Raw genomic sequence first — 9274 nt, 5'->3', positions numbered from 1 at the left:
GATATCTTATCTCAATGCTGTAATCTATAAAACAAATTACCCATCTAAACCGCTAATGGAAGGGTACCCATTATCTAAAGGAAACAATGGAGGCCCAACTGTTCGTTGAGCCCCTTTGGTGCCAAGGTGTCCAGTTTGAAAATCCACCTTGTTTCTAGCTGGAGGAGTTTCCTCCCACGGTTACCCCCTCTGGGTAATGGGGGAACCTGATCAATGATCATGCATCTAATGGAGGCTAAAGGGTGTCGTGCTTTTGCATACGAGCGGCATTACAGAAGGGCACAAGCGATCAACCGCTTGCGCGGCATTTCGCAAAAGCACGACACCCTTTAGCCTCCATTAGATGCATGATCATTGATCAGGTTCCCCCATTACCCAGAGGGGGTAACCGTGGGAGGAAACTCCTCCAGCTAGAAACAAGGTGGATTTTCAAACTGGACACCGTGGCACCAAAGGGGCTCAACGAACAGTTGGGCCTCCATTGTTTCCTTTAGATAATGGGTACCCTTCCATTAGCGGTTCAGATGGGTAATTTGTTTTATAGATTACAGCATTGAGATAAGATATCCAGGTCCTGGAGTTGCAGGTGACAGATTACCTCCACTTTAGTTATTTGCCCACCATAAGTATAGGCAAAAATAGGACATTTATTTAGTTCACTTATTATTATTATTTATTCAGATAACATCACAGTCATTAGAAATATAGATATAAAAAAATTCTGTTTAGTGTGTGCATAAATTAGTTAGGTAGTCATCATGTAACGTATTTCATGTTATAACACTAGATGTGATTGATATGCCATTCTATGCCCTATGAATTATCATGTTTTTCTCACATTCTTTTGCTTTGCAGTGTCACTTGAGGTTCACAGAGACAGCGGGCATAGTTTAGAGGCAATTAAGACACTGGTTTTAGGTTTCGCTATATACTTACACCTTCTATACACGTAACACACAATGCATGACATTTTTTTTCAATAAAACTTTATTGTTCACTTCATCAGTTTACAACACAAGCGGTTGCTGTGGCAACCGTCGGACTGGGAGTGACGTCACATAGGGGCGTCTGAGATGAGCGCCCGGAAGTGTACGCTGTCTCTGGACGCCGGGGTGATACTGCACTGCATATAAGAGGTGAGTACACAATGTTTATTCATGTAAGCTATTTTGAAAAAAGCCTGTAGTAAAGGCTGAAACGTCAATTATGAAATGAGCATGGCTGTTTGTTTCCGTTATTGAATTAAGTCCCCAGTGCTGTGGCTGTTCACCCTATATATTGGACCTTGCACAGCAGGTCATTACCGAGGGCACGGGGCCCATGAAGCCTGTCATGAGCTGAGTGCCGGCATCCCGTTCGTATATATATATCGCTGGACAACAGCCGGAAGACGGAGCGCTCTCACCGTGCGTTCCATCAGGACGTCACGTGTGCGTTCCACTTCAAGGCACTGTTAACCCTCCGAACTGCGGACCATCTATTGCTGCCGGTAAACTGCGGAAGCGGACCCTATTGGGCGGAAGAGACACAGATAATAAAGACATCATACACATATGTGAATAAATACAAAAAGACATGAAAATACATACATATAGAGCAGACTGCAAAGAGTATAGTATGTCTTTATTATCTGTGTCTCTTCCGCCCAATAGGGTCCGCTTCCGCAGTTTACCGGCAGCAATAGATGGTCCGCAGTTCGGAGGGTTAACAGTGCCTTGAAGTGGAACGCACACGTGACGTCCTGATGGAACGCACGGTGAGAGCGCTCCGTCTTCCGGCTGTTGTCTGAGCCGGAAGTCCTGACATCTAGCTTCCGGGGACATGGAGTGCGGCGCCCGGGGGGAATGGAGTCCTTCAGCAGTTTACAGGTATTTAAAGACGCTGGGTGTGGGATTGGGGTTGATTGTATCTGTTGGTGTGGATTATACCCTGACGAAGGGGCTGTGTCCCCGAAAATACTAGTATTTGGTGATGTCCACGTTACCATACTAAAAACCTTTTCTTCATATTTATGCTGTGTTGGAGTGCCTTTCTTGGGAAGGAGTTATTGAATCTTTAAGGTGCACCCAATCAAGTTGGATTACAAGGACAGAGTGCCGGCATATTGCAGGATGTGTTTGGTAGTGTCAGCAGGACACTAGTTGCAAGGCACCGACCATTTATATTTGGACTTATTGTAACTGTTCAACAGTGTGGAATACAATTTGCCTTTTTTTGCCCAGCCATAGTCTACTACATCTTAATCCTGAGAATGGATAATACTACGGTTGGTGATGTTGCTGCAGACATCAGTGAACTGTTTACTATGCCTATACTGCCGCCTGGTGAGGTGTTTAGCTTTTCCCAGGAGCAGATTGAGGCAATTGTTTCACAGGAAAATGCAGACATATTGGATATGGCTGACTGTATTGAGGATGTGTTTCATCAATTACTCAAATTAAGACGTCGTGAAACCGACTATTTATTACACAGTGTGTCATTATCGAACTACTATAAAGAGCGCAAAATTCCTCGAGGCTTCAGAGTCCGTAATTCTCCAACTATTGGGAGGAGCAACCCCGAATTTGTTCGCAAATGGGTTGCGATATTAAATAAATGCGCGTTCGATTTAATGGTACTTGTGGTTGATGAAGCCAATAAGGAATTAAACACTACCAGACAGAAGATTGCATCAGTTCATTCACAATTCAAGGAGATGCTGGACTTGGAAAGCAGTGTGAGCTGGATGCAAAAACTGGGAGCTCAATGTGAGCAGTATAAAAAAGAGTTGATAAAATTCAAGAAAAACAAAAAAGCAGCAGTAGATGCTGATTATGAGGACCGGAGAGTGTATACCTGGCTCCAAGGAGGGGAAAAGAATCAGTATGATAGAACCCAAGTGAGACGCCGCCGTCCGTGGAATAAGAAGAATGTCAGATCTGATCATGAAAAATCAAGCAGTGATAGTGACTTTTTAATATCTGAGTCAGATGATCCTAGTACCTCGGGTACCGTCCCTTTAGGCCAAAAAAAAGGGGCAACTGCTGCAAGGCTGCCCCCACCCGTCGGGGGGGCCAGAATCAGAGAGGCAAGAAAGGCGGCGACGATTGCCGCAACCAAACTGAAAGTCTGATTTTTAATTTATCACAAAGGCCGATCTCACCATTAGAAAGAAGGGTTCTGAATAAGGGGTTAAGTTTCGTACCCACAAACCCCCACAATGAATTCACTTGGAAGAAAAATTTGCATAAATTTTCACGACAACTTCGTCGCAAGGAGTTCTTCCAAAACAGTGTGACCCAACGAGAAGTTTCAGTATTTGATCCCTTTCTTTCTAAACGGTCTAGATCATCATTTGACCCGCCATCACAAAATGGTTCCTTAAAAACATTCTGCAGACTTTTGGAAGCTTCTATGGACAGATTTTTGGCAACACCGTACCAGATTCGTCCAAATTTGGACAAAGATGAACTGGCAGCCCTGAAAGAGCTTGAATCCGATAGATCAATAGTCATTCGCCCCGCGGATAAGGGCGGGGCTATTGTAATCATGGATAGGTCCTACTATTGTCAAGAAATCATGGGACAACTCTCTGATGGTGAGGTGTATACAAAATTGGCTCGCGATCCGACTTCCAGCTATAAGCAAGAATTGTTTGCCATTTTGGAGAAGGCCTTTCTGGAACATAAATTACCTAAGAAAGTCTATGAAGCCTTACGTGTGGAGCACCCCATGGTGCCTGTCATATATACTCTGCCGAAACTGCATAAGAACTCTGAAAGGCCTCCGGGACGGCCGATTATTTCAGCCTGTAATTCCCTACTTCAACCAGCTTCACAGATGCTGGACAGTTTAATCCAGCCACTTTTGCCATTACAAGGAACATTCCTCAAGGATACTACATCATTTTTGATTAAACTTAAGGAACTCAAGACGGTTCCTCCGGGGGCTCTCCTCTGTTGTTTGGACGTGTGTAGTTTATACACGTCCATCCCACATGAGGGGGGTCTCCGGGCTATGCAGATGTTTCTAGAGAAGCATCTAGATCCTGAGGTATTTGATCATCGTTTGTTCCTGACACTCCTTGAACTTACGTTAACACGTAATTACTTTTTATTTGACGGTAAATTTTATGTTCAGCGTAGGGGGTGTGCCATGGGTTCGTCCGTGGCACCCTCCGACGCTAATGTTTATATGTTTTCACAGGAGGAGGACCTCTTCTTCACCGATCCTTGCATCAGGGGGCACGTCGTCATGTACACCAGGTATATTGACGACGTGTTCATGGTGTGGACGGGGGGAGAGGCTCTGTTTCTGGATCTCATGGAGCGGATTAACGCCTCAAGTCCTTTTATTAAATTTACCTTTACATACAGTACCACTCATGCAAATTTTCTGGATGTTGCTGTTACAGTTGAGGAAGGTCAAATTACAACAGGTGTCTTCGTTAAGGAGACAGACCGCAACACTCTGTTGCGGGCTTCTAGCCATCACCCTGCTCCACTTAAAAATGGACTACCATTGTCTCAAATGATGCGGGTTGCCCGCATCACGAGTAACAAAAAATGTGTTCCAGCGGAACTGGATAAAATGGTAGTAAAATTTAGGGAAAGAGGCTATGAACAGTCCCTTCTGCTTAACATGAAACAGCGAGTGCTTGACATGCCCAGTGAAGAATTGTTTGTTTCCAGAAAACGGGGAGTTGAAAACATCATTCCTTGGGTTAATGAGTTCTCTGTCTCTAGTCCCATTATACACAGGGCCTCAAAAGCATTATGGCCTATTGTCCGGACGGACAATGAATTACCTGTTTTTCAGAATAAAAGACCTCTTTTGGCCTACACTAGGGGCAGAAACTTGAGGGATAGGTTGGTGAAGTCCGATATCACCATTAAAACTCCACCTGTAGGACCTAATGTCTATGTTAAACCCGCAGGGTGTTATAGTTGCAGTAATTGTATTACTTGCAAATTTATGATAACTTGTAAACATTTCAAACATCCGCATCGGGATAAAGTTTATGACATTAGGCATGTCCTTCATTGTAATTCTACACATGTGGTTTATGTCGTCACCTGCCCCTGTGGCTTGCTCTACGTAGGGCAGACCACCAGAAAGTTCAAAGAGCGGATGGCGGCACATAGGTCCGCCATTGGTCTGACAACTAGGGGTAAGGAGGTAGATCAGCCTGTGTCCAGGCATTTTAAAGCAGCCGGGCACCCTCCTGAAGCTATCCGTTATTTCATGATTGACCATGTCCCTTTAAATATAAGGGGTGGAGATAGGGCTAAAACCCTACTTATCAGGGAATCCCAATGGATATTGAGATTAAATACCATAAATCCCTTTGGTCTTAATGAAAAAATTAACTGGAACAGCTTAGTGTAATATTCCTTATGAGAGCATATTTAGGGTTTAATTGATGTTTACTATACTCTTTGCAGTCTGCTCTATATGTATGTATTTTCATGTCTTTTTGTATTTATTCACATATGTGTATGATGTCTTTATTATCTGTGTCTCTTCCGCCCAATAGGGTCTGCTTCCGCAGTTTACCGGCAGCAATAGATGGTCCGCAGTTCGGAGGGTTAACAGTGCCTTGAAGTGGAACGCACACGTGACGTCCTGATGGAACGCACGGTGAGAGCGCTCCGTCTTCCGGCTGTTGTCTGAGCCGGAAGTCCTGACATCTAGCTTCCGGGGACATGGAGTGCGGCGCCCGGGGGAAATGAAGTCCTTCAGCAGTTTACAGGTATTTAAAGACGCTGGGTGTGGGATTGAGGTTGATTGTATCTGTTGGTGTGGATTATACCCTGACGAAGGGGCTGTGTCCCCGAAAATACTAGTATTTGGTGATGTCCACGTTACCATACTAAAAACCTTGGTACTTGTTTCCTAGAACGGCCACAATCGTGAGTGATCGTGGCTCTTAATTAAGGGACACGATCCTCACGATGTGGCCGATTTTTTACAATTTTTTCACTTTGATTGACAGAAATCGGGTCAATCGGTCGGTCGCGACCAATTAAAATCGGCCGCGATGCGACCGACCGATTGACCCGATTTTTCCATAGACTTCAATGTTAAAAAATCTTTTAACATTGAAATCGGTTGGTCTTGTGCCATTATAATGGCACAAGATGAGATGGACTTGATTAAGTCCATCTCACATAGGGAAAAATGATAAAAAAGGTGAAATGGGCCAATATGACCCATTTCACATTTTTTATGTGCCCGCCATGACCCCACGATAGACGTGAACCCGAAGCGTGGCGAGCGCAGCGAGCCCGCGAGGGGCGGCGGTGCGCGTCCTCCGACCTTTTCATTCCCCTACTATCCACTAGGGCGTGGAGTGAGAATATAATAGTGTGGCGAGCGCAGCGAGCCACCGAGCCCGAAGCGTGGCGAGCGCAGCGAGCCCCGCGAGGGGACGCGTATACCTGTGAAGTGAGACGCGTCCCCTCGCGGGGCTCGCTGCGCTCGCCACGCTTCGGGCTCGGTGGCTCGCTGCGCTCGCCACACTATTATATTCTCACTCCACGCCCTAGTGGATAGTAGGGGAATGAAAAGGTCGGAGGACGCGCACCGCCGCCCCTCGCGGGCTCGCTGCGCTCGCCACGCTTCGGGTTCACGTCTATCGTGGGGTCTAGCACACTTATTAACATTTGGGGGGGCAATTTAAACAAATCTGGTGTAAAAAAAAAAAAAATCGGGTGAAAAATCGGCAGATCGGATCGGTCGCATCGTATGCGACCAAATCGCATGCGATGCGACCGATCCGATTTTTTATCTTACGACCACAACGATCTAAATCGTTGTGGCCGTTCTAGGAAACAAGTACCAAAACCTTTTCTTCATATTTATGCTGTGTTGGAGTGCCTTTCTTGGGAAGGAGTTATTGAATCTTTAAGGTGCACCCAATCAAGTTGGATTACAAGGACAGAGTGCCGGCATATTGCAGGATATATATATATATATATATATATATATATATATATATATATATAGTCCCCCTCATCTACTCCCTTTAGGTGGACCACCCAGAGCACAGCAAGGAAACCGTGTAGGAAATACACGAGGCGAGGCGGTCAGAACCAGAGGGCGAGGGGTAAAAACCCGATACCAGCCCATCCGTCAGCCAAGGAAGTAGTTTTCAATCTTTCTTCGAGAAATCTTTGTGATGCAGAACTGTGTGTACTGGCTAAAGGCCTCAATTTCGTTCCAACGAATAAACCTGACCCTTTCACCATCAAAGTTGAGCAACTAAAACTAATTTGTTAACTCAAGCTCCGGGAATTCTTCCAGGACAAACAGCCTGAACAAATTTCTTCACCAATCCCCCCTTTTCCTGCAGTCTTGAAGCCGAAATCAAAATTCGATCCTGTATCTTTAAATCCTTCTATAAAGACATTCGGCAGACTGCTGGAACAAGATATTAATCAGACATTGTCCCAACCAACAATTGGACATTCTAACTTCAGCAGCACTGATTGGGAGGCAGTGAAGTCACTAAGCGATGATTCCAGTATTGTAATACGTCCGGCCGACAAGGGCGGTGGCATAGTCATCCAAGATACAGGTGACTTTGTCGCCGAACTTGATCGTCAACTCAGTGACACTGAGACATATGCCTTATTACCTAGAGACCCTACTGGTCCTTACAAATCTGAATTGGACGCTATCCTTCATAGCGCTTGTACTGCAAGTATTATTAACAGTGCCACTAAAGATGCTCTTATCACTAATTTTTCCATTACTCCTTTACTTTAATCATTACTTAAAATTCACAAAAATTCTTTCAAACCCTCAGGACGGCCTATCATATCGGCCCGAGGGTCATTGTATCAAAATATCTCCATTTACGTAGATTATTTTTTTCAGCCATGTGTCCAAGCAGAAGCCACGTATTTAAAGGACACTAATTCATTACTTGCTAAATTATCAGCCATTGCTACAGTGCCGACGGACGGAGTCCTTAGCACTGTGGATGTAACCAGTCTATATACCTGCATCCAACATGATGCAGATATATTATCTGTGCAGACACTGATTTCTAATAGCCCTCTGTACTCTGGTCCTGACATCCCATTTTTTCTTAATTTATTACAACTAACTTTAAAACATAATTATTTTCTTTTTAATGGAAAATATTATTTACAGTTGTGTGGCTGTGCGATGGGGTCCTCAGTGGCCCCATTGCTAGCCAACGCCTTCATGTTCATTATTGAAAAATAACTCTTTTTTTCCAATCCCATCACCTCAGGGTCAATTTTTCTATATTCTCGCTATATAGATGACCTCCTCATTGGTTGGTCAGGGGGAGCCCATAAACTAGCTGAATTAATCAATGCTCATAAGGAAACAGAGTCACCTGTAAAATTCACATTTGTCATTCATCCATCTCAAGTCCAATATCTGGACGTTAACATTGAGATTACTGAGGGGAGCTTTGTCACATCACTATACGCAAAGCCCATCGATCGCAATAACATGCTGCTAGCCTCGAGCAATCATCATATGTCGCTTAAAAAAGGCTTGCCCTTTTTGCAGATGTTGCGAGTTCATAGGATCACCAGTGAACCCGACAAATTAGAACAAGCCCTTGACATGATGTGCATTAAATTTCAAGAGCGGGGCTATTCTCCCTCTGATCTGGAAATTTTCAAAAAGAAAATCTTAACATTACCCAGACCCATTTTTGCTGAGACGCCCAAAGAAAATAAAACCAAAGATAAACTAATTTGGGTTAATAAATTCCATCAAAAAAGCTCTGAAATTAATCGAACGGTCAGAAAGCATTGAAAATACATAAAAAATACTGACAGTGTTTTCAAGCGGCTGATTGTATGTACGGATGATGCTCTTCCTGCCCTACACAATAAATCTGTTATTTGTGCGTTACTTTCCATTACCATCCACTACATTTTTGGGTACCGCCAAGTTAGGCTGCTACAGGTGCTGCGGCTGCACCACCTGTAGTTTTATGACAACCGGTGTCTATTTTCATCACCCCTACTATGGGAAAAAGTTTTTTATCAGACATAGGGTTTCTTGCAACACCCGTTTTGTTATCTATCTGATTAGCTATCCTTGTGGCCGACATTATGTCGGCAAAACCGACTGCACCTTTAAAGAAAAGGCAGCGGCGCACCGGTCGGCTATTAAGGCAGCTATCAGTTCAGGCACCAGTGAGCAGCCGGTCGCCCGGCATTTTGCCCAGGCCAGACATGCATTGACATCTTTAAGGTACCGCCAGAATTATACTCCTCCTAAAACAGGGGAAAGATCCCACAGA

General features: G+C 44.4%; 1 long non-coding RNA gene across 1 annotated transcript; it reads left to right on the top strand.

Moving 5' to 3' along the window:
- The first annotated feature begins 1037 nt into the window (after positions 1-1037).
- On the top strand, positions 1038-7602 carry LOC146007154 (uncharacterized). The gene is made up of 3 exons (XR_014444257.1): positions 1038-1136; positions 5516-5731; positions 7011-7602. It is a non-coding gene; the product is annotated as an uncharacterized LOC146007154 (long non-coding RNA).
- The last annotated feature ends 1672 nt before the right edge of the window (positions 7603-9274 follow it).

Source organism: Crinia signifera, chromosome 6 (assembly GCF_055691185.1).
Source record: "Crinia signifera chromosome 6, ASM5569118v1, whole genome shotgun sequence".
Classification (NCBI taxonomy): domain Eukaryota; kingdom Metazoa; phylum Chordata; class Amphibia; order Anura; family Myobatrachidae; genus Crinia; species Crinia signifera.
The sequence above is the reverse complement of the archived record's forward strand: the minus strand, read 5'-3'. Positions and strand labels throughout refer to the sequence as shown.